General features: G+C 44.9%; 1 protein-coding gene across 2 annotated transcripts in view; it reads left to right on the top strand.

Annotated features, from left to right (window-relative positions):
* The window catches only part of OSGIN2 (oxidative stress induced growth inhibitor family member 2), a 111426-nt gene that overhangs the window by 8373 nt on the left and 76105 nt on the right, over positions 1–26948 (top strand). Inside the window, exon 2 of one of the 2 annotated variants that reach the window (XM_038745257.1) lies at positions 12668–12758. The exons of the other annotated variant lie outside the window; for it this stretch is intronic. The gene's annotated coding sequence lies outside the window, so the exon portion shown is untranslated. The remainder of the gene's footprint in view (positions 1–12667; positions 12759–26948) is intronic. 2 annotated transcript variants of the gene reach the window in all.

The following is a 26948-nucleotide window of genomic DNA, read 5'->3' as shown; positions in this document are numbered from 1 at the left end:
GGGCTTGGAATTCAGAGGCCCTGGGTTCTGCTCCTGACTCTGCCAATTGCTTGCTGTGTGACCTTGGGCAAGTCACTTAAATTCTCTGTGCCTCAGTTCTCAAGTTCTCCCTCTTTCGTAGTCTGAGAGCCCCATGTGGTTCAGGAATGTGCCCAACATAAGTAACCTGTATCTACCCCAGCACATAGAATAGTTTTTTACACATGGTAAGCACTTAACATGTACCATTTTATATAAAAAAGGTGAGGGAGGGGGAATAGTTAATTATAAAGATATGTGTACAAGTGCTATAAGGCTGGGGTGAGTATTAAAGTACATAGGAGGACAAAGTCAAGTGCATAGTCGACACAGGGCAGATAGGGCAATGAGGACTTAGAAAAGGGACCTGGGTTCTAGTCCCGGCTCTGCCACTTGTCTTCTGTGTAACTACGGACAAGTTAATTAACTTATCTGTGCCTCAGAGAAGCAGCATGGTGTAGGGGATAAAGCAGAGGCCTGGGAGTCAGAAGGTCATGGGTTCTAATCCCAGCTCCATCACTTGCCTGCTGTGTGACCTTGGGCAAGCCACTTCATTTCTTTGGGCCTCAGTTACCTCATCTGTAAAATGGGGATTATGACTTAACCCCATAAGGGGCATGGTCTGTGTCCAACCTGATTTCCTTGCATCTACCCCAGCACTTAGAACAATGCCTGGCACATAGTAAGTGCTCAACAAATACAATAAAAAAGGGCCTCGTACAATAAAAAAGGGCCTCTTAGAAGAGCTGTTGGGAAGCATTGTGGCCTAGTGGATAAAGCGTAGGCCTGGAAGCCAGGAGACCTGGATTTGAATCTTGGCTCTGTCAGTTACCTGTCGTGTGACCTTGGGCAAGTCACTTAACTTTTCTATGCCTCGGTTTCTTCAAGGGTGAAAAATGGGGATTCAATACGTTCTCCCTCCTACTTGACTGTGAACCCCATGTGGGACAAGGACTGTATTCAGCCTGATTAGCTTTTATCTGCCCCAGCACTTAGAAAAGTGCTTGACCCATAGTAGGCATCTAACAAATACCATTTAAAAAGTTAGTCAATCAGTGGTACTTAGACATCACAAGTTCAACTAAACCAGCTCTGTCAGTAATTATCTGGAAATGCTACCAGGGTTCCTGTTACAGACATTAGCCACTGGGGTTGAGGAGTCCTATGGCTGTTTTGGGGGTACTCAAACTGTGTGTGTATGGGGAATACTGGAAGGAGTAGGAGAATGGGGTGGAGCAGGTGGTTCCTGAAAGTAGCCCTAAAGGGCGGGTCCTAGGAGCCATACAAGAGTATATAGAAGACAAAAGGAGGATGGCCTCAGGGTAGTTACCAGCACAACAGCAAAGGGACAATAGGAGCTACAACAAAGATCATCCTATCACCCCCAGGAAAGCTATTGAGGTTGGCATGGTTGACTGGACAGAGAAACATTCCCAGAAAATCAGCCCAAGAAGGCCATATTAGCTGACCTGGCCACAACCCTTCTGCAAGAACTACACAGACTCCCAACCAGGAGATACCCTGAAATATGTGGACAGGGCTCAAGAACGCCCCAGACGTCCCAGCCTGATGTCAGAGGCCAGGATTCCCACCTTCAGGGTGGGACCGGAGAGGGGTAAGGAGTGCTAGAAGGTATAAAATGGGACCAGGGGATAATGGTCTTTGCTCTGTGGGTCAAAGTCCACTGGTCCTTAAGCCAGGGTAAGGACAAGTTAAGTTAAGTTAATTGCATTGTTGTGGATTTAATGGTGTACTGTCACATTCTTGGACTGGTAATTATACCAGGGTGTCATGTGGGTTTTTTTCCTTTTTCGGGGTGTTCTCTTACAGAAAAGGAGTGTGGCCTAGTGGATAGAGCACGGACCTGCGAGTCAGAAGGATGTGGGTTCTAATCCCAGGTCTGCCATTTGTCTGGTGTGACACCTAGGGCAAGACTCTTCACTTCTCTGTGCCTCAGTTCCCTCTGCTGTAAAATGGAGATTAAGACTGTGAGCCCCATGTGGGAGAGGGGTTTGTGACACCCAAATCTACATCTTGACACCCAAATCTACATCTCTGCCCCTGCTCTCTCTCCCTCCCTTCAGGCTCCTCCTGCCTTCAGGACATCTCCATCTGGATGTCTGCCCACCATCTAAAACTCAGTATGTCCAAGACTGAACTCCTTATCTTCCCTCTCAAACCCTGCCCTCTCCCTGACTACTGATTACTTTGTATCACTGTAGACGGCAATACCATCCTTCCCCTCTCACAAGCCCACAACCTTGATGTCATCCTCTACTCTGCTCTCTCGTTCACCCCTCACATCCAATCCATCAACAAAGCCTGCTGGTCTCACCTCCGCAACATCGCCAAGAACTGCCCTTTTCTCTCCATCCAAACCGCTACCCTGCTGGTTCAATCTCTCATCCTATCGTGACTGGATTACTACATCAGCCTCTTCTCAAATTGCCCATCCTCCTGTCTCTCCCCACTTCAGTCTATACTTCACGCTGCTGCCCAGATCATTTTTGTGCAGAAACGCTCTGGGCATGTTACTCCCCTCCTAAAAAATCTCCAGTGGTTACCAGTCAACCTACGCATCAGGCTAAAACTCCTCACTCTCGGCTTCAAGGCTGTCCATCACCTCGCCCCCTCCTACCTCACCTCCCTTCTCTCCTTCTACAGCCCAGCCCACACCCTCCACTCCTCTGCTGCTAACCTCCTCACTGGGCCTCGTTCTCTCCTGTCGCTCCATCGACCCCCGGCCCACAACTTCCCCCTGGCCTGGAATGCCCTTCCTCCGCACATCCGCCAAGCTAGCTCTCTTCCTCCCTTCAAAGCCCTAGTAAGAGCTCACCTCCTCCAGTAGGCCTTCCCAGATGGAGCCCTCCCTTCCTCTCCCCCTCCTCCACTCCCCATCACCCTGCCCTACCTCCTTCCCCTCCCCACAGCACCTGTATATATGTTTGTACAGATCTATTTTACTTGTACATATTCACTATTCTATTTATTTTATTTTGTTAATGATGTGCATCTAGCTTTACTTCTATTTATTCTGATGACTTGACACCTGTTCACATGTTTTGTTTTGTTGTCTGTCTCCCCCCTCTAGAATGTGAGCCTTTTGTTGGTTAGGGACCATCTCTGTATGTTGCCAACTTGTACTTCCCAAGTGCTTAGTACAGTGCTCTGCACACAGTAAGCGCTCAATTAATACAATTGAATGAATGAATGAATGAATGAATGGGAGGGGCTGTGTCCAAACCAATTCACTTGTAGACCCCACAGATCTTAGTACGGTGCCTGGCACATAATAACTGCCAATTATGTTGCCAATTTGTACAGTGCTCTGCACGCAGTAAGTGCTCAATAAATATGATTGAATGAATGAAGTGCTTAACAAATACCACAGTTATTGGTATTGTTATAGGACACCCCCCCGGGTAGGTTGCTGATGGGTAGCAGGAGAAGTGGTGTGGGTTAGTGGAAAGAGCACGGGTTTGGGAGTCAGAGGACATGGGTTCTAATCCTGAGACCATCACTTGTCTGCTGTGTGACCTTGGACAAGCCACTTAACTTCTCTGTGCCTCAGTTACCTCATCTGTAAAATAGGGATTAAGACTGTGAGCCCCATGTGGGATAACCTGATTACTTTGTATCTACCCCAGTGCTTAGAATGGTGTTTGGCACATAGTGAGCACATAACAAATGCCATAATTATTAATAACATTTTCTGGAGTAAATCATTCTCATTCTCATTATTAGGAGTATGTGGAAAAGAATAAAACCTTGGGTAGGAAAGGGACCTGGGGAACCTTTTGTTTTTCAAATTCTAATAAGAACAGTAACAGTGAAAATAACTGTGTTTGTAAAGTGCTTGTTATGTACCAAGCACTGTATTAGGCTTTGGGGTGGAACAAGAAAATCAGGTTGGAAACTGAGTATAAGAAAATCCGCATGAACTCAAACTGATGACTAACTATTAAGAGCATCTAGGATGTTATGGCATTTGTTAAGTGCTTACTATGTGCCAGGCACCGTACTAAGCACTGGCATGGATACAAGCAAATCAGGTTGGACAGAGTCCATGTCCCACATGGGGCTCACAATCTTAATCCCCACTTTACAGATGAGCTAACTGAGGCACGGGGACGTTAAGTGACTTGCCCAAGGCCACACGGCAGAGAGGTAAGAGAACCGGGATTAGAACCCATGACCTTCTGATGCATGACCTTCTGACTCCCAGAGCCGTGCGCTATCCACTACGCCATGCTGCTTCCCCAGTGAAGCTTTCTAGTGAAGAAAAAAGCTGGCCTGTAAAATGGTGCTCAAGGAATGAAAAAGCTTTAGCAATACCTGAATAATAACAAGAACTGTTAATGGTTCGGATCTAGTTTAGTGGGACAAATTAAGGTTTAGTGATCTGAACATATGATATAAGACTGAATTCTAATCAGGTCTATTTATCAACTGTCATGAAACAAACCATGAGAGATTTGTCATTAAAAACTACTGAGAGAGCAATTATTGTATAACTAGAGGGAAGGATGTAAAATTAGCCACCTGGATCTCATTAGTGTGGGGATAAAAATAAAAGGAAAAATGAATAACGGGAGGGTGAATTTTTACAATGACCATAAATTTTTAGTGACCCTGATTTTCCAGTGAGCCCCAAGCAGAACAAACCAGTGTGGCTCTTCTGGAAAGAACATGTCCCTCAGAGGCAGAGGTCATAGGTTCTAATCCCAGCTCTGTCACTTGTCTGCTGTGTGACCTTGAGCAACTCACTTAACTTCTCCAGAACATTTCAGGACCCGTGCCTCCTCGTCTCAACTGGAGACTTAATACCTGTTCTCCCTCCTACTTAGACTGTGAGCCCCATGTGGAATGGGGACTGTGTAACGGGGACTGTGTCCAACCTGATTAACTTGTATCTATCATCACAGCACTTAGATTAGTGCTTGACACATGCTATGCACTTAACAAATACAGAGATATTAATGATAATAATAATCTCCATAGTCTTCTAAATCAATCAATTAATAATCACATTTATTGAGCACTTACTGTGTGCAGAGCAAGATACTAAACTCTTGGGAGAATACAGTGTAACAGAGGTGATAGACACAGTCCCTGCCCACAAGGATCTTATACCTCCTCTCCCAGGTAATTGCAATACCGGTAAAAAAAGAAGGTGAAACTAACAAATTAAGGAAAACTTAAGATAATTAGCATGATAGGACTTGGGAAAATGAAAAGCACTATACAAATTCAAGGTATCATTCTTTTCTAGAGTGACTGTTCTTCACTGAGCAGTGTGGCCTAGTCGATAGAGCACAGGCCTGGAAGTCAGAAGGATCTGGGTTCTAATCCTAGCCCCACCATGTGTCTACTGTGTGATGTTGGCCTAGATATTTAACTTCTCTGTGTCTTGGTTATCTCGACTGTGAAATGGGGATTAAAACTTCAAGCCCCATGTGGGACAGGGACTGTGTCCAACCCCATTAACTTGTATCTACATCAGTGCTTAATACAATGCCTGTGAGCCCTCTATGGGCAGGGATTGTATCAATTTGTTGCTGAACTGTACTTCTCAAGTGCTTAGTACAGTGCTCTGCACACAGTAAGCATGTAATAAATACGACTGAATGAATGAAAGAATTGATGAATGGCACAAATACCACAATTATTATGCCTGAGTTCAATGAAGCTTTAGATGGCAAGTTAAGGGGGGCAATGGAAAGCCTTTTCGTGTTCAATTCAGAAGTTCTAGAAGCTCCAGCTCAGCACCTGGAATCAAAGAATGCCAATTCAAATGGCAAAATCAAATCCCAGGCACCGCCAGGGCAGCGGTCTCTGAATTTGAGGTGAAACTGTTCCAAATCCTATAGGACTTTGAGTTATCTTCCCCTTGCAATACATTCCATAGTGTCTGAGATGCCAGAAGCAAATGAAGAGCACAGGTCGGGAGGCACAGATTGGCATATGCCAAGACAGAATACAGAGATAATTAGCCCATGTGGATCTTGGTTGCAGTGGCAACCTCAAGAGTTTACAGTACTTTTTCGGTTTGGAGCTCCACTAATGAGCCAGACAGCCCTTCTGCTTTTCCCTATCTGCCCTCTGATTCTTGCTCCCTCCGAGCCAGAGCACAGAAAGATGGTGGAAAGGGTTGGGGGATGTGCAGGGGGGAAGAAAGGGGAGGTGGAAGGGGGTTGACAGATCTCTAGAGCTGCAGCCTTGGCAGTTTGAATTTAGCCTGAGGCTTGGTATAAGGCACTTTAATGAGTGGCACAATCCAAAAAGAAAAAAACCTGGTTTGGGGATGGGTCTGGGGTTTTTCCTGAGCCTGAATTTACCAGGAACTGCTCCCCAAGGCACTGGAATGACTTAGTCACAGTGGGGAAAGTAGGGGGAGAAATGAATACAGCTAAACCAAAGGTCAAAAAAAGCCACCTGCTCCTAAAACAGCAAATCAATGGTCTTTATTGAGTATTTACTGTGTGCACAGCGCTGTATAACATCACTTACTTCCACCTTTTTCTCTCCATCCAAAAGGTTACCATGTTAATCCAACCATTTATCCTATCCTGCCTTGATTACTTTAGCAGCCTCCTTGCTGACCTCCCTGCCTCCTGTCTCTCCCCACTTCAGTTCATACTTCACTTGGCTGCCCAAATCATTTTTCTTCAAAACCATTCAGTACATGTTTCCCCACTCCTCAAAAACCACTGGTGGTTGCCCCTCCTCCTGCACATTAAACAGAAATTCCTTACCTTCATCTTTTAAGCACTCAATCACTTTGTCCCCACCTACCTTACCTTCTTGTTTTCCTACTGCAACCCAGAGCGCACACTTCATTCTTTTAATGCCAACTTACTCACTGTACCTTGATCACACCTATTTAGCTGCCCACCCCAAACCTGCGACCTTCCTCTGGCCTGGTATGACCCCCGCTTCATATCCAACAGTTGATATAAGAAGCATTCATTCATTCATTCATTCAATCGTATTTATTGAGCGCTTACTGTGAGCAGAGCACTGTACTAAGCATTTGGGAAGTACAAATTGGCAACATATTGAAATGGTCCCTACCCAACAACGGGCTCACAGTCTAGAAGGGGGAGACAGACAACAAAAAACAAAACATGTGGTCAGGTGTCAAGTCACCAGAATAAATAGAAGTAAAGCTAGATGCACATCAACGAAATAAACAGAATAGTAAATATGTTCAAGTAAAATAAATAAAAGCAGCATGGCCTAGTGGATAGGGCACAGGCCTGGGAGTCAGAAGATCATGGGTTCTAATCCTGGTGCCTCCTCTTGTTAGCTGTGTGACCTTGGGCAAGACACTTAATTCTCTGGGCCTCAGTTCCCGCATATGTAAGATGGGGATTAAGACTGTGAGCCCTTTGTGGGACAGGGACTGTGTCCAACTTGATTACCTTGTATCTACCTCAGTGCTTAGTACAGTGCACAGTAAGCAGTAGACTGTGAGCCCGTCTCTGGACTGTGAGCCTGTTGTTGGGTAGGGTCCGTCTCTATCTGTTGCCAAATTGTATTTTCCAAGTGCTTAGTACAGTGCTCTGCACACAGTAAGCGCTCAAGAAATACAATTGAATAAATGAACAAATACAATAATTATTATGATGATAACTTTCCTCACCTTCAAAGCCTTATAACTAATAATGACAATAATGGTATTTGTTAAGCACTTACTATGTGTCAAGCACTGTTCCAAGCACTGGGGTACATACAAGGTAATCAAGTTGGACACAGTTCCTGTCCCACATGGAGCTCACAGCCTCAATCCCCATTTTACTGATGCGGTAACTGAGGCACAGAGAAGTCAAGTGACTTGACCAAGGCCACACAGCAGACAAGTGGCAAAGCTGGGATTAGAAGTTGTGACTTCTGACTTTCAAGCCCATGCTCTTGCTACCACTTTGCCTCCAAGAGGCCTTCCCCAACTAAACTCTCATTTCCTCTTCTCCCATTCTCTTCTATGTCACCTTTGCACTTGAATCCCTACCTTTTATTTGCCCCACCCACAGTCCCACAACACAGATGTGCACATCTGTAATTTATTTATAAGACCATAAGCTCTTTGCAGGAAATGTATCTACCAAATCTGTTATATTGTACTCTTCCAAATACAGTGCTCTACACCAGTAAGTGCTCAATAAATTTGATTGATGGACTTATTGATTGATTGACCCTTGTTCTTGGCATTCCTGTAGTTCAGGGGCCGCAGACAGTGGGGATGGGGGAGGCAGAAGAGCTCAAACTCGAGGATGAGACCACCCTGGCTTTGTGTTCAAATCACCCCTCACCTGACTGATTGCTAGAGAATCACAAAGGGCCAATCTCCGGGGAAGAAGACAGTTGGAAGGAGGGGGGTCCAGCCCTGCCCACTAAAGACCAGAGAAATGGTGGGGCTACCGACAGAGTTGTTTCAACTGGAACCGTTTAGGGAAAGACCATTCCCTGCATCCCCAGTTCTGATATGGCAGGTTCCCAGCAGGTGGGAAGAGAGGAGGAGTTGCAGTGGCAGCTCCCTCCCTGATTTGGGAAGCACTTAGTCTTCTCATCCCTAAACTAGAGAAGCAGCATGGCCTAATGCCTAAAGCATGGGCCCGGGAGTCAGAGGACCTGAGTTCTAATCTCCTCTCTGCCATTTTCTGCGGCGTGACCTTGGGCAACTCACGTCACTTCTCTAGACTTCAGTTACCCCATCTGTAAAATGGAGATTAAGACTGTAAAATGAAGGCTAAGACTGTGAGCCCAGTGAGGGACAGGGACCTTGTAAAACCCAATTATCTTGTATCTACCCCCATGCTGTCCCCCACACTTCGCACTTCCAATGCTAACCTTCTTACTGTATCTGGATCTTGTCTATCTCCAGCCGACCTCTTCTGCACGTCCTGCCTCTGACGCGGAACACCCTTCCTCCTCATATTGAACAAACAATTACTCTCCCACCGCTTCAAAGCCTTACTGAAGGCACATCTCCTTCAAGAGGCCGTCTCTGACTTCACTCTCCTTTCCTCTTCTCCTACTGTGTCACCCTGACTTGCCCACTTTATTCATCCCCCTTCCCAGCCCCAAAGCACTTATGTACATATCTGTAATTTGTTTATATTAATGCTTGTCTCCCCCTCTAGACTGTAAAGTTGCTGTGGACAGGGAATCTGTCTGTTTATTATTATATTGTACTCTCCCAAGCACTTAGTACAGTGCTCTGCACACACTAAGCATTCAATAAATATGATCGACTGACTGATGACTGACTACAGTGCCTGGCACATAGTAAGTGCTTAACAAGTGCCACCACTACCCCCCGCCCCAACTCCCCAAAATAAAATCCCTCCTGATTGCCCTGTGAGAGTGCTCAGAGCCTGGCTCCAGATATTTCCCCAAGGTTCAGGTACATTCTAAAATTCCCAGTTGTGTGAACAGGACAATGTGTCATGTCTCCTTTAAGTGGTTATGCTTCCTGAAAGGCCAGATATTTATCAGCTCCCAATCTCTTTCCTGCCTTTGGAATCTTTTCTCCTGCCCACAGTTCTGCTGACCCATGTCCAAATCAGTTTTGTTCTCCTGTACTGCTCACTCAATAATTAAGACAACATTGCCTCCTCCAAATTCCTTAGCTGTTAACAAGATTGTTTAATGCAGAAACCCGTTTTTCCAGTCAAGACTCATTTACCTCAGTTGAACTTGCTCCTTAAAGTGAGGGCCAACCTGATTCTTATTACATATATAATTTTATAAGGCTCTGAGATATTTGGGTCCTAGACTTTTGTGGTTTTTGAGTTCTATCTGTAATAATAATAATAATAATAGTAATGGCATTTATTAAGCGCATACTATGTGCAAAGCACTGTTCTAAGCGCTGGGGTAGATACAAGGTGATCAGGTTATCCCACGGGGGGCTCACAGTCTTAATCCACATTTTACAGATGAAGTAACATATTTCCTTATCTGTAATTTCTTTTAGTGTCTGTCTCCCACATTAGCCTGTAAACCCCTTGAGAGCAGCTTGACCAAGAGGATAGAGCACGGGCCTGGGAATCAAAAGGACCTGGTTTTAGTCCCCACTCCACCTCTTGTCTGTTGTGTGACCTTAGGGAAGTCATATCACCTTGTCAACCTTCACCAGTTAACCTTTATATGAAGCAAAAACTCCTCACTATTGGCTTCAAAGCTCTCCGTCACCTTGCCCCCTTCTACCTCACCTCCTTTCTCTCCTTCTATAGCCCAGCCCTCCTCACTGTGTCTCATTCTCAGCTGTCCTGCTGTCCAACCCCAGCCCACGCCCTACCCCTGGCCTGGAATGCCCTCCCTCCTCACATATGCCAAACTAGCACACTTCCCTCCTTCAAAGCCCTACTTAGAGCTTACCTCCTCCAGGAATCCTTCCCAGATGAAGCCTCCCTTTTAATAATGATGACATTTAATAATGATGGTATTTATTAAGCACTTACTATGTGCAAAACACTCCCCATTGCCCCAACTCCCTTCCTCTTCTCTACCCCGCTTCCCTGTCCCACAGCACTTTTGTGTATATATGTACATATTTAAATCCTATTTATTTTATTAATGATGTGTTTAGATATATAATTCTATTTATTTGTATTGATGCTATTGATGCCTGCTTGTTTTGTTTTGTTGTCTGTCTCCCCACTTCTAGACTGTGAGCCTATTACTGTGTAGGGATTGTCTCTTGCTGAATTGTATTTTCCAAGTGCTTAGTACAGTGCTCTGCACACAGTAAGCACTCAATAAATATGATTGAATGGGTGAATGAATGAATGAATTTCACTTCTCTGTGCTTCAGTTACCTCAGCTGTAAAATGGAGATTGAGACTGGGAGCCCTAATTGGGACAGGGGCTATGTCCAACCTGATTACCTTGTATCTGTCCCAGCACTTGGAACAGTGCCTGGCACATAGTAATCACTTAACAAATGTCATAAAAAAGAGATAGTGTTTACCAACTGTATTGTTTTGCACTCCTCCAAGCACTTAGCGCAGCGCTCTGTACACCCAGTATGTTTTCAGTAAATACCAGTATTTGATTGAAGAACCCTCTCCAGATTTAGACAGATGGAGGCAGAGCAGCAGGATGTGACAGAGGCATCATATCACCTTCTAACTTCAGTATGTATCTCTTAGTTCTGATGATGTGAGATTTGATGAACAATAAGTAAGCATTCACCCAATTCACACCATTCATGATTTTGTACACTTCAATAATGTCCCATCTTAGCCATTTTCTTTCTAGACTGAAAAGGTCCCCTGATTTCTAGAACCAGGAATCTACTCCCTTCTTGTCCGCTATACTGTACACTCCTTGAAAGCCAGAGTCAGGTCTACCAACTCTACTGAGCTCTTTCCCAAGTACTTTGTACAGTGTTCTGCACAAAGCAAGCACTATGTAAATATCATTGATTAATTGATTGGTTAATTAATCTTCAGAATCCCTACCAAAGGGAAAGATTTTTTTGCATGAAATGGCAATTACTGGAGATCGGCTAAAGCACAGCCAATTTCAGAGCAGGAATTGAGTAAGGAGATGGGGGGCTCTTGATGTTCAAGCCTTTAACAAAGTAAATTCGACCTATAACCAAAAATTAGTTCTGAATTGGTCTCTGTGTGTGGAACCAGGAATATTGGAGACCAGCTATCAGACAGATTCCTCTAAACCTCCACGGTCAGCCCCAAATGCTTTTTTTAAATGGTATTTGTTACACAGTTATTGTGTATTGTCTTCCAGGCACTGTACTAAGCACTGGGTAAATATAAGCTAATCAGGTTGGACCCTGTCTCTGTCCCACATGAGAATCACAGTCTTAACCCCCATTCACAGATGAGGGAACTGAGGCACAGAAAAGTAAAGCCCAAGGTCACACAGCGAAGTGGAGGAGCTGGGATTAGAACCCAGGTCCTTCTGACTCCCAAGCCTGTGCTCTATCTGCTAGGTTATGCTGCTTTCGGGGTCACACTACTTTTGGAGCCTTTCAAGAGCACCAAATCTAAGAGTCACAGAATGATGGCTACAAACTACTAATAACCTCAGGCTGCCCAAGGACAAAGGCAACAAAGAGCTCTTTCCCCAAGTGTAAATTACCAAGCACGCTAGGACTCTGGTGTTAGAAATGGGACATCCACCCTCAAAACAAGAAAGTGTCCAAAAAGATCATAATCCTGCAACCAGTATTTGTGTGGCCTTTAATAGCCACTAGCAATATGATGTAGTAATGGAGAGAGTACAAACTACTGGTAACCTCAGGCTGCCCAAGGGCAAAGCCAACAAAGAACTCTTTCCCCAAGTGTAAATTACCAAACACACTAGGACTCTGGTGTTAGAAACTGGACATCCACCCTCAAAAAAAGAAAGTGTCCAAAAAGATCATAATCCTGCAACCAGTATTTGTGTGGCCTTTAATAGCCATTAGCGATATGATGTAGTAATGGAGAGAGTAATAATACAAGAATAAGAAAGGTTTTGTAAGGTGAGTCCACTATAAATCGATTAGGGAAGGCCTCCCAGTGATGTGATGTTAGAAGAGCCATGAAGATGGGGAGAGTAATGGTCTGTTGAATGTGAATGGTGTCAGAGGGATCCAGAGAAGTTGTGGTGGTTTTGTTTTTTTTTTTTTTTTTAGATTAGAAGAGACATGGGCGATTTTGAAGGCAGAGGGGAAGGAGTCATCAGAGAGTGAGTGATTGAAGACTGTGGTCATGGAGGGAGGAGAAGTGAGTGCAAATGTTTTAGAAGGGGAGGAAGGATGGGGTTGATTTTGAAAGCAGGTGGGAGACCTCTTGAAAGCTGGCTGAGAGACAGGAGAGAGTTAAAATCTCTATATAAGATTGTCAAAATACTGTTTGAATAAAAGGAGTGATCCCTTGTTCCCTTGAGATTCCTCAAAATCTCCCCTCTGCTAGATGCTTTGGGGAATTACTCCAGGGATGACAACTGGGGCCCTATTTCATAGTTTAAGAATGTCTTGGGTAATAGTTGGATATTTACTGTTTATCAGAGATGGAGATTTCTGGGGCCTCTTTGTCTGGATTTAACAATTATTACTCCATTTATGGAGAGGGACCTTGAGGTCAACAGCATGTTGCTTTCAAGTTATCTCTAGTTTTCTCCCTCTGTCCCAGAGATTACCATTGAGTCTTTATACATAGCAAAACATTCTCACAACTTTTATATTGTGTGGCCTTCATAGCCCTTGGGATCCTGCTGAGAATTCTCTCTGTAGTTTAGTTGATAACTGCTGTTTGGAGCCCTTTTGCCATACACCTTTTAGAGAGATTTCTCAGGCCTTTGGCTTTTACCCTGGCTTGTGCCATTTCTCCTCGCTCAGTTTTATACCAAGTAGGAACTGGATTGCTGCATCCCTCCTTACCACTTGCTGACTCTGTAATAATCATGGTATTTGTTAAGTGCTAACTATTTATTAAGTGCTTACTCCTCAAATCCAACAGACACATACTCTTCCCACCTTCATAGCTTTATTGAAGACATATCTCCTCCAGGAGGCCTTCCCTGACTAAGCCTCCCTTTCCTCTTCTCCCACTCCCTTCTGTATCACCCTGACTTGCTTGTTCTTCCCCTGTCCCAAGCCCATAGCACTTATGTGCATAGCTGTAATTTATTTATTTATATTAATGTCTCTCTCATCTCTTGACAGTAAGTTCTTTATGGGCAGGGAATGTGACTGGTGCTTGTTGCGTTGTTCTCTCCAAAGCGCTTAGAACAGTGCTCTGCACACAGTAAGCACTCAATAAATACAATTGAATGAATGAATGAATATGTGTCAAGCAATCAATCAGTGAATCAATCAATTGTATTTATTGAGCACTTACTGTATTCAGCACTGGGGCAGATACACTACAGTCACATCAGACACAAGCCCCAACCCGCATGGGATTCATAGTGAAAGGGGAAGGGAAAATAGGTATTTAATTAATAATAAGAAGAATAAGAATAATTATGTTGTTTGTTGAACTCTTACTATGTGCCAGGCACTGTACTAAGCACTGGATTGGATACAAGTAAATTGGATTGGACACAATCCAATTCACGTTTTACTAGTGAAGAAACTGAGGCACTGGAAAGTTAAGTAGTTCTCCCAAGGTCACAGAGCAGGCAAGTGGCAGAGTCATGATTACAACTCAGATCTTCTGATGCACAGTCCTGGGCTCTTTCCACTAGGCCACACTGTTTCCCATGTTACAAATTGACCCGAGACTTGGAGTTCATGAAGTGATTAGGCTGGGTACAGCCTGATTCTTAAAGCCAGTTATCAGTATTTATTGGATACATACTGTGTGCAGAGCACAGTACTAGACTCCTGGGAACACACAATAATCACCATATTTATTTAGTACTTATTATAGGCCCATCCCTGGGTTAAATATGAAATTATCAGAACCCCTGTCCCAACTAGGCTTATGATTTTAGAGCAATATTTTATTCCCATTTATTCTTATTTTATTGAGAAGGGAAATTAGGCAAAGAGAGATTAAGTGACTCATCCAAGGCCCCAGAGCAGATAAGTGGTGGATCCTTGGTTAGAATCTGGGTTTACTGAGTTTCATCCTTGTGTTTGTGTTCCTAAAATTCTTAGGGGCAGAGACTGTGTTTACTTACTCTATTGTATTCCATTAAATGTTCAGCATTGTTCCAACACTGTCAGTGCTCAGTAAATATAATTGATTGATTGATTTCCACTAGGCCCCCGAGCTTCAGTACAATAAAAGGAGCAGTTTAAAAACCTCCGACCTCTCCAGGTCTACTCAGTCCCCTCTGCCTAACCACCCCACTCCTGGCCTTCCTTCCCAGTGAAGCTCCTCATCCCACTCCACATGCACCAGGATCCCCTCAGCTCACACCCATCCAATCCCTCTCCCTAACCCTCATGGTATCCACTCTCCGCTCCCACTTCCACCACCCAACAGCCCCAGCCGGGTGCAGTCTGGAAACCCCAGTTCCACGACAGGAAAGCTTCCCTTCATCTTTGACCTGCTCCTGACCCAATCTCTGCTCCTCCGCACCGTTACTGAAGTCTGGCACACCCTGGATGATATGATAACACCTGCTGCTCTCTCTAGAGGGGCCCTCATCTCTTCCCACTCTCCAAGACTCACCAGGAAAGGGGAAGGAGTCTGCTTCCTTCTGGCTCCCCAATGCCACTTTTGCACCATTCCACCTTCCCCATCCCTGTCTTTCTCTTTCTTGGAAGCCCATATCCAATTACTAGTCATCAACTACCTCCCACACACCATCTCCCACTTTAAGCAGCGTGGCTCAGTGGAAAGAGCCCGGGCTTTGGAGTCAGAGGTCATGGGTTCAAATCCTGGCTCCGCCACTTGTCAGCTGTGTGACTTTGGATGAGTCAACTTCCCTGTGCCTCAGTTACCTCATCTGGACAATGGGGATTAAGACTGTGAGCCCCCTGTGGGATAACCTGATCACCTTGTAACCTCCCCAGCACTAAGAACAGTGCTTTGTACATAGTAAGCACTTAATAAATGCCATTATTATTATTAACCGTTTTGTTCTCTCTCTTTCGTTCCTTCTCTGTCCATCTCTAAACTGATCTTTGGGGACTTCAGTATCCACAGGAATGTTCTCGATGATGCTTCTACTTCTCCACTTCTTCTTACTCTTCAATTCCACTGACCACCTGCTCTACTCTGTCTCACTTACCCACCAACTTGAACATATGCTCTATCTCATTATCTCTGGTCACTGTACAATCTCCAAACTCACTTCACCTCACCAACTCTGAAATTCCACTCTCAGCTGACCACCTCCTGACTGGTCTTCTTCCCTACACTTCCCCTCCCTACAAACCTGTTTTGTTCTCTTACAGAGACCTCTAATCTTTTGATCCCCTGCAATTTTCAAAAATCATCATTCCTATTTGTTTTCCATAACCAACCTATCTTCTCTTGACACACAACACAATCCACCCCACAACATCATCCTTTCCACCGAACTCAACTCCCTGTCTCCACCGTCCCTCTGTGGATCTTGTAAAATTAACCCACAGCCCTGGATCACCTAATCAGTAATACTAATATAAAAATAATAATTGTATTTGGTAACTGCTTACTATGTGTCAAGCACTGTTCTAAGCACTGGGATACATACAAGTTAATCGGGTTGGACACAGTCCTTGTCCCACATGGGACTCAGAGTCTTAATCCTCATTTTCTTAATCCTTAATCCAGAGAAGCAGCGTGGCTCAGTGGAAAGAGCACAGACTTTGGAGTCAGAGGTCATGGGTTCAAACCCTGGCTCCACCAATTGTCAGCTGTGTGACTTTGGGAAAGTCACTTAACTTCTCTGTGCCTCAGTTACCTCATCTGTAAAATCAGGATTAAGACTGTGAGTCCCACATGGGACAACCTGACCACCTTGTAACCTCCCTAGCATTTAGAACAGTGCTTTGCACATAGTAAGTGCTTAACAAATGCCATCATTATTATAATTATTATTTTACAGATGAGGTAACTGAGGCACAGAGAAGTGAAATGACTTGTCCAAGGTCATAAAGCAGACATGTGGCTGACCTGGGATTAGAGCCCACATCCTCTGATTCCAGGCCTGTGCTTTTTCCACTGTGCCACACTGTATGCTTCCTCCATTCTTGTATGCTGTATTCTTGTATGCTGCATGCTGCATGTTCCTACATGGAGTAGTGGATGATGGCAGTCTTCAACTGATCACTTTCCAGTGGCTCCTTCTCCTGCTTTCAAACATGCTTATATCTCCCCTATCCTAAGAAAACCCTCCCTCGACCCCACAGCTCCTCCAATTATCATCCCATCTCCCCTAACATTCCTCTCCAAACTCCTTGAATGAGTGGAAGCAGCATGGCCTCGTGGATAAGAACACTGGTTTGGGAGTCAGAGGGATCAATCAATCAATCGTATTTATTGAGCACTTACTGTGTGCACAGCACTGTACTAAGCACTTGGGAAGTACAAGTTGGCAACATATAGAGACAGTCCCTACCCAACAGTGGGCTCACAGTCTAAAAGGGGGAGACAGAGAACAAAACCAAACTTACTAACAAAATAAAATAAATAGAATAGATATGTAAATAAATAAATAGAGTAATAAATATGTACAAAAATATATACATATATACAGGTGCTGTGGGGAAGGGAAGGAGGTAAGATGGGGGGGATGGAGAGGGGGACGAGGGGGAGAGGAAGGAAGGGGCTCAGTCTGGGAAGGCCTCCTGGAGGGGATGAACTCTCAGTAGGGCCTTGAAGGGAGGAAGAGAGCTAGCTTGGCGGATGGGCAGAGGAAGGGCATTCCAGGCCCAGGGGAGGACGTGGGCTGGGGGCCGATGGCGGGACAGGCGAGAACAAGGTACCGTGAGGAGATTAGTGGCAGAGGAGTGGAGGGTGCGAGGTGGGCTGTAGAAGGAGAGAAGGGAGGTGAGGTAGGAGGGGGCGAGGTGATGGAGAGCCTTGAAGCCTAGGGTGAGGAGTTTCTGCCTGATGAGCAGATTGATTGGTAGCCACTAGAGATTTTTGAGGAGGGGAGTAACATGCCCAGAGCGTTTCTGGACAAAGACAATCCGGGCAGCAGCATGAAGTATGGATTGAAGTGGGGAGAGACATGAGGATGGGAGATCAGAGAGAAGGCTGATGCAGTAGTCCAGACGGGATAGGATGAGAGCTTGAATGAGCAGGGTAGCGGTATGGATGGAGAGGAAAGGGTGGCTCTTGGCAATGTTGCGAAGCTGAGACTGGCAGGTTTTGGTGACGGCTTGGATGTGAGGGGTGAATGAGAGAGCGAAGTCGAGGATGACACCAAGTTTGCGGGCTTGTGAGACGGGAAGGATGGTAGTGCCATCAACAGAGATGGGAAAGTCAGGGAGAGGGCAGGGTTTGGGAGGGAAGACAAGGAGTTCAGTCTTGGACATGTTGAGTTTTAGGTGGCGGGCAAACATCCAGATGGAGATGTCCTGAAGGCAGGAGGAGATGCAAGCCTGGAGAGAGGGGGAGAGAGCAGGGGCAGAGATGTAGATCTGGGTGTCATCAGCATAGAGATGATAGTTGAAGCCGTGGGAGCGAATGAGGTCACCAAGGGAGTGCGTGTAGATCGAGAACAGAAGGGGACCAAGCACTGAACCTTGGGGAACCCCCACAGTAAGGCGATGGGAGGGGGAGGAGGAGCCTGCAAAAGAGACTGAGAATGAAAGACCGGAGAGATAAGAGGAGAACCAGGAGAAGACAGAGTCTGTGAAGCCAAGGTCAGATAGCGTGTTGAGGAGAAGGGGGTGGTCCACAGTGTCGAAGGCAGCTGAGAAGTCAAGGAGGATTAGGATGGAGTATGAGCCGTTGGATTTGGCAAGCAGGAGGTCATTGGTGACCTTTGAGAGGGCAGTTTCCGTGGAATGTAGGGGACGGAAGCCAGACTGGAGGGGGTCGAGGAGAGACGGGATGTGGGTTCTAATTCCGGATCTGCCACTTGTCTGCTGTGTGACCTTGGCAAGTCACCTAACTTTTCTGTGCCTCAGTTACAACATCTGTAAAATGGGGATTAAGGCTGTGAAACCTATATGGGACAGGGACTGTGTCCAACATTATGATCTTGTATCTATCCCAGTGCCAAAACAGTGCTTGACACATAGTAAGCGCTTAACCAATACCGTCATTATTATTATTATTATTGTCTACACCTGCTGCCTCCACTTCCTCTCATCTAATGTTCTCCTTGACCCCCTGCAATCTGGCTTCCACTATCTTCATTCCATGGGTACTGCCCTCTCTAAGGTCACCTCCTTCTTGCCAAATCCAATGGTCTCATGACATCCTAATCCCCTTCAATTTCTCAGCTGTCTTTGACATTATGGACCACCCCTTTCTCTGGAAACATTACCTAACATTGGCTTCACTAACTGTCCTCTCCTGGTTCTCCTCCTATCTCACTGACTGCTCCTTCTCAGCAGTCTCTTCTCAAGTTCTTCCTCTGTCTCTCCCTCTCTAACTGTGGGAGTCCTTTAGGCTCAATTCTGGATCCCCTTCTATTCTCCATCTGCACTGACTCCCATGGAGAACTCATTTGCTCCCATGGCTTTAAATACCTTCTTCACATGGATGATTTCCAAAATCTACCTCTCAGCCTTCTCGGCAGTCTGGTATTTCCTCCTGTCTTCAGAACCTCTCTACTTGCATGTCCTGCCAACATCTCAAACTAAACGTACCCAAAGCAGGGCTCCTCATCTTCCCACCCAAACCCTGTCCTCTATGTGACTTTCCCATCACTGTAGATTACACCACCATCCACTCTGCCTCACAAGCCCATATAGCCTTGGCATTTACTTCAACTCATTTTTCTTATTCAACCCACATATTCACTATCACCCAATTTTGTCAGTTCTAGCTTGGCAGATCACTAAAATCTGCCCTTTCCTCTTCATCCAAACTGCTTCCATGCTGATCCCAGCACTTATCATATCTCCTGTTGATTACTGTATCACCTCCCTGACCTCCCTAACCTCCCTGCCTCTCCTGTCCCTCCCCACTCTAGCCCAAACTTAACTTTGCCTCCCAGATTATTTTTCTAAAAAAACTTTAGTCCATCCCTCCCCACTCCTCAAGAACCTCCAGTGGTTTCCAATCCATCTCCACATCAAACGGAAACTCTTTACCATTGGTTTTAAGGCACTCAAACAGTTGTCCCTCTCCTATCAAATCTAGATGAACTCTTACAATTTAGCTTGCACTTTTCACTCCTCTAATACCAACCTACTCACTGTACTATCAGTGAGTACAGTGAGATGTTCAGTGATTCTCAAATCTAAATCTCTAGCCCTGATCTCTCTCCCTCTCTGCAGCCTCACATTTCCTCCTGACTTCAAAGCATCTCTATTGGATGTCTCACCATCACCTCAAACTTGACATGTCTAAAAGAGAACACCTTTCTTCAACTCATTTTTCTTATTCAACCCACATATTCACTATCACCAAATTTTGTCAGTTCTAGCTTGGCAGATCACTAAAATCTGCCCTTTCCTCTCCATCCAAACTGCTTCCATGCTGATCCCAGCACTTATCATATCTCCTGTTGATTACTGTATCACCTCCTCTCTGCAGTCTCACATTTCCATCTGACTTCAAAGCATCTCTACTTGGATGTCTCACCATCACCTCAAACTTGACATGTCTAAAAGAGAACACCTTATCTTCCCACCCAAACACTGCCTTTCCCCTGTTTTCCCATCACTATAGACAGCACCACCATCCTTCCTTTATCAGAAGCTCATAACTCTGGCATTATCCTTGATTCCTCTCTCTCCCATTCAACCCAAGTATTCAATCCATTATTAAATCCTGTCAGTCCCACCTTCACAACTTCACTAAAATCTGCCCTTTCTTCTCTATCCAGACTGCTACCACGTTAGTCCAAGCACTTATCCTATTCTGCCTTGATTACTGTATCAGCCTCCTTGCCGACCTCCCTATCTTCTGCCTTTCCCCACTCCAGTCCATACTTCACTTGCTTCCTGGATTAATTTTCTACAAAAACATTTAGTCCTTGTTTACCCACCCCTGAAGAAACTGCCATGCTTGCCCATCCTCCTCCACATCAAACAGAAAGTCCTGACCGTCTGCTTTAAAGGAATCAATCACCTTTAAAGCCGTTCGTATTAAAGGAATCAATCACCTTGCCCACTCATTCATTCATTCGTTCATTCAATCGTATTTATTGAGTGCTTACTGTGTGCAGAGCACTGTACTAAGCGCTTGGGAAGTACAAGTCGGCAACATATAGAGATGGTCCCTACCCAACAATGGGCTCACAGGCTGGAAGGGGGGAGACAGACAACAAAACAAAACATGTAGACAGGTGTAAAAACCATCAGAATAAATGGAATTATAGCTATATGCACATCATTAATAAAATAGAGTAGTAAATATGTACAAGTAAAATAAATAGAGTAATAAATCTGTACAAACATATATACAGGTGCTGTGGGGAGGGGAAGGAGGTAGGGTGGGGGAGGTGGGAAGGAGGAGAGGAAAAAAGGGGCTAAGTCTGGGGAGGCCTCTTGGAAGAGGTGAGCTCTCAGTAGGGCTTTGAAGGGAGGACGAGAGCTAGTTTGGCAGATATGTGAAGGGAGGGCATTCCAGGCCAGGGGAAGGACTTGGGCCAGGGGTCGATGGTGGGATAGGCGAGAACAAGGCACTCCTACCTCACCTCACTACTCTCCTACTACAACCCATCCTGCACACTTCTCTCTTCTAATGCTAATCTTCTCACTGTACCTCATTCTCCTCTACCTTGCTGCCAACCTCTCACCCTCATCCTGCCTTTGGCCTGGAATGACCTCTCTCTTCATATCTGACAGATAATGACTCCACCTTCAAAGCCTTATTGAAGGCACATCTCATCCAAGAGGCCTTCCCTGAATCAGCCCCCCTTTCCTGTTCTCTCACTCCTTTCTGTGTTGTTCTGACTTGCTCCCTGTATTCATCCCCCCTCCGAGCCCCATAGCACTTATGTGCATGTTTGTTTTTTTATTTATTTATATTACTATACATCTCTTCCTCTAGACTGTAAACTCTCTATGGGCATGGATATGTCTGTTATATTGTTTTACTGTATTCTCCCAAATGCTTAGTACAATGCTCTGCACACTGTACATTGCTCATTAAATACGATTAACTGACTGTACCATCTGTCTCATCTCTGATCTCTTTCCCACATCCTCCATCTTGCCTGGAGTTTCCACCCCTTTCTCATCCAACAGACCACTGTTCTTCCCACCTTCAAAGCCTTGTTGACATCACTTCCATTGCTTAGAACAGTGTGTGTTACATAGTAAGCCCTTAACAACTACCATCATTATTATTATTATTATTCTCCTCCAAGAGGCCTTCCCAGACTAAATCTTCATTTCCCCTACTCGTTGTCCCTGGCACTTGCATCTGTACCCTTTAAATACTTTATATTCACTCCATCTTCAACTCCACATCACTTAATGTACATATTCTTATACTCTGCCATTTTCCCTATCTATAATTTATCTTATCATCTGTCTTTTCCTCTACATGGCAATTTCCTTGTGAGCAGCCATCAGGTCTACCAACTCCATTGTTTTGCACTCTCCCAAGAGCATAGTACAGTGCTCTGCATACAGTAAGTGCTCTATAAATGCCACTTATTGATTAATTGATCTGTTACAGATATTACACAGTAGGCTTCAGCACAGCTCTAGCATAAAATGTTGCTAATAAAGGCCCCATTGTCACAATGATCACATAAGGAAATACTTTTTCAGGTTTAAGAAGGCAGTTAAATGGAGAAGGAAGCTGAGCTGAAAGCCAAAACCCAGGATGAAGAATTCAGGACAAAAAAATACCTCCTGTGCCTACATCTTTCTGTCACTAATCACCTTTCCTGGCACCAGTGCCCTTTGATTTCTGTGTCTTTTAGCAAATTGGTAAAATGTTTCACTTGCAATGAAGGTCAAATCCCATAGGTCAAGGCCAACTCTCTCCTCGACCCCCTCCCACCAGGCTTCTGTCCCCTGCATTCCACGGAAACTGCCCTCTCAAAGGTCACCAATGACCTCTTGCTTGCCAAATCCAATGGCTCCTACTCTATCCTAATCCTCCTCGACCTCTCATCTGCCTTCGACACTGTGGACCACCCCCTTCTCCTCAACACGCTATCCAACCTTGGCTTCACAGACTCTGTCCTCTCCTGGTTCTCCTCTTATCTCTCCGGCCATTCATTCTCAGTCTCTTTTGCGGGCTCCTCCTCCCCCTCCCATCCCCTTACTGTAGGGGTTCCTCAAGGGTCAGTTCTTGGTCCCCTTCTTTTCTCGATCTACGCTCACTCCCTTGGTGAACTCATTCACTCCCACGGCTTCAACTATCATCTCTATGTAGATGACACCCAAATCTACATCTCTGCCCCTGCTCTCTCTCCCTCCCTCCAGGCTTGCATCTCCTCCTGCCTTCAGGACCTCTCCATCTGGATGTCTCCCTGCCATCTAAAACTCAACATGTCCAAGACTGAACTCCTTGTCTTCCCTCCCAAACCCTGCCCTCTCCCTGACTTTTCCATCACTGTTGAAGGCACTACCATCCTTCCCGTCTCACAAGCCCGCAACCTTGGTGTCATCCTCGACTCTGCTCTCTCGTTCACCCCTCACATCCAATCCGTCACCAAAACCTACCAGTCTCAGCTCCGCAACATTGCCAAGATCCGCCCTTTCCTCTCCATCCAAATCACTAACCTGCGCGTTCAAGCTCTCATCCTATCCCGTCTGGACTACTGCATCAGCCTCCTCTCTGATCTCCCATCCTCGTGTCTCTCCCCACTTCAATCCATACTTCACGTCGCTGCCTGGATCGTCTTTGTCCAGAAACGCTCTGGGCATGTTACTCCCCTCCTCAAAAATCTCCAGTGGCTACCAATCAACCTTTGCATCAGGCAAAAACTCCTCACCCTCGCTTCAAGGCTCTCCATCACCTTGTCACCTCCTACCTCACCTCCCTTCTGTCCTTCTACAGCCCAGCCCACACCCTCCACTCTTCTGCCGCTAATCTCCTCACCGTGCCTCGTTCTCACCTGTCCCGCCGTCGACCGCCGGCCCACGTCGTCCTCCTGGCCTGGAATGCTCTCCCTCCGCACATCCACCAAGCTAGCTCTCTTCCTCCCTTCAAAGCCCTATGGAGAGCTCACCTCTTCCAGGAGGCCTTCCCAGACTGAACCCACTCCTTCCTCTCCCCCTCCTCCCTCTCCCCATCCCCTCCGCCTTACCTCCTTCCCCTCCCCACAGCACCTGTATATATGTATATATGTTTGTACGTATTTATTACTCTATTTTATTTGTACAAATTTATTCTATTTATTTTATTTTGTTAATATGTCTTGTTTTGTTCTCTGTCTCCCCCTTCTAGACTGTGAGCCCACTGTTGGGTAGGGACCGTCTCTATATGTTGCCAACTTGTACTTCCCAAGTGCTTAGTACAGTGCTCTGCACATAGTAAGCACTCAATAAATATGATTGAATGAATGAATGAATAGTCAGGTTCCAATAGGAAATAACAATAAATCAGTGAAGAGAAGCTATGTGACCTAGTGGGAAGAACACAGGCCTAGGAGTCAGAGGACCTGGGTTTTAATCACAGTCTGCTGTGTGACTTTGGGTAAATCACTTCACTTCTCTGTGCCTTAGTTTTCTCATCTGTAAAAAAGGGATTTGATATCTGTTCTCTCCCCATCTTAGACTGGATCCTCATGCCAGTCAGGGACTGTGTCTGAAATATATATCAGGTATCTACCCCAGTGTTTAGTACAGTGCTTGGAACATGTAGTAAGTGATTAACAAAAACCACAATTATTATTAGCTGACTGGCCTACTTCTTACTCCATATTTGTGTTCTGAGGAAGCTTGCCCCCTGGAAGCACCTTGCGTCTTGGAGCAAAGACACTCTGAAAATGTTGAGATTAAGTTATGCTGTTGTTGATGATGGTGCTTGGCACAGAGTAAGTGCTTAACAAATACCGTATTTATTATTATTACTATCATTATTATTATGATGATGATGATGACCAGGGAGGGACAATACAGCACTAAAATTTAGAGGTGTTTTCATGAATGTTCACAGGTGTGGTTATGCTCTTTTCATCCCGGTCTTTCATTCTTTACTTGGGCACCACAGACTGTACACTCCTTGTGGTTAAAGTTCACGTCTACAGTCTCTATTGTATTGTACTTTGCCAAGTGCTTAGTACAGCCCTCTGGACCCTAAGCACTCAATTAATACCACTGGTTGATGGATTGGGTTCTTCTTTTAACCTGAATTTTCGTCTTCCTATTCTTTTAGAAACATTAGTAAGTGCCATCCACTCTTCCCTTATTTCCATCCCCAACTCCACCTCTCAGTAATCTCACAGTGCAATTATCCTTTGTCTTTCAATGATCCATTAACTCTGCAATGTTTCTTCAAGATAGAAAATTGTGATCAAAAAATCATGTGCTATTTTAATCTGTAAAACCAGAGTCTGTCTCCTCTGTGCTAAAGGCATCCCCCAGAAACTCAATCCTCTATTGAAATACTCCCCAACAGATCCTGAAAACAATCAATCAATCAGTGTTATTTATTGAGCACTTTCTATTTGCAGAGCACTGTACTAAGCACTTGGGAATGTACAATACACCAGAATTAACAGGCATATTCTCTGCCCATAATTTCATTCATTCAGTGGTATTTTTTGAGCACTTACTGTGTGCAGAGCACTGTAATAATAATGATGGCATTTATTAAGCACTTACTTTGTGCATAGCACTGTTCTAAGCACTGGGGAGGTTACAAGGTGATCAGGTTGTCCCATAGGGGGCTCACAGTCTTAATCCCCATTTTACAGATGAGGTAACCGAGGCCGAGTGAAGTTAAGTGACTTGTCCAAAGTCACACAGCTGGCAATTGGCAGAGCTGGAATTTGAACCCATGACCTCTGACTCCAAAGCCCATGCTCTTTCCCCTGAGCCACACTGCTTCTACTAAGTGCTTGGGAGAGTTCAGTACAACAATAAACAGACACATTCCTGCCCACAATGAGCTTACAGCCTAGAGGACAAGCTTACAGTCTAGTCCATACTGTGCTTACAGCCCTGTGCTTCCTGAGCATTATGCCATGCCCATGGGATCATTTTTCTAGTTCTTTCATGAGTACCATTTAAAATTTAATTCCATTTAATTTGGGAATAAACATTTAAAGATTGAGAAGTAGCATAGTCTAGTGAGAAGCAGCATAGACCAGTGGGTAGAGCACTGGACTGGGAGTCAGAAGGCCATGGGTTCTAATCCCTTATCCACCACTTGTCTGCTGTATGACCTTGGACAAGTCACTTCACTTCTCTGTGCCTCAGTTCCCTCATATAAAAAATGGGGATTAAGACTGCGAGCCCCACGTAGGACAGGGACCTTGTCCAACCTGATTAGCTTGTATCTACCCTAGTACTTAGAATAGCAGATGGTGCATAGTAAGTGGTTAACAAATACCATAAAAATGGCATTTATTAAGCTCTTACTCTGTGCAAAACAATGTCCTGTGCTCTGTGCAGTACTCCATGCAAAATGAAACACTGTGGCCAAGTAGATAGATCACCAATTGGGGTGCCAGAAAGACCTGGGTTCTAATCCTAGCTCTACCACTTGTCTGCTTTGTGACCTTAGGCAAATCACTTAACTTCTCTGTGCCTCAGTTATGTCATCTGTAAAATGGGGATTAAGACTGTGATTCCCATGGAACTTGGACTATGTCCAACCTGATTAGCTTGTATCTACCCTAGCACTGGCATTGTATCTACCCCAGAGCTTACTACAATGCCTGGGACATAGTAAATGCTTAACAAATGCCATTAAAAAAAATCAGTGGTATGTATTCAACACTTTCTGTGTGAAGAGCACTGTACTATGTGCTTCCTTGAGAGAGTACAGTAGAGTAGAGCTGGTAGCCACAATCCCTACCTACAAGGAATCTACCATCTTGAAGGGGAGACAGGCATTAAAATAAATTACAGCTAGGAAAATGAATAGACTATAAGAATATGTACGTGAGTACTATAGGGTTGAGGTGAATATCAAAGCTAGGTGTATTTACTTAACACCTGTCCTCAAAATCCCAAAACTCTTGGTTAAAATTACCATGTCAGGGTTTACATATTCCATTTTACAGGTAGGAGTGAATTGTTCAAGTGACTTGGGCCCTTCTCTGCATTGGCAAAATGCAGCAACAGAATTGGAATCCACCACCTCTGCTGAAACCAGAGAATGGCGAATTCTCTAAAACTAGAAATCTAACCTTCAGTTGTGAATTACAAACACTTAATGGTATGTGCCACATATTAGATGACTGGTTAGTTGATTACCTTTAGCTGTTTTTGATTT

Source organism: Tachyglossus aculeatus, chromosome 4 (genome assembly GCF_015852505.1).
Source record: "Tachyglossus aculeatus isolate mTacAcu1 chromosome 4, mTacAcu1.pri, whole genome shotgun sequence".
In the NCBI taxonomy this organism is placed as follows: Eukaryota; Metazoa; Chordata; class Mammalia; order Monotremata; family Tachyglossidae; genus Tachyglossus; species Tachyglossus aculeatus.
The sequence above is the reverse complement of the archived record's forward strand: the minus strand, read 5'-3'. Positions and strand labels throughout refer to the sequence as shown.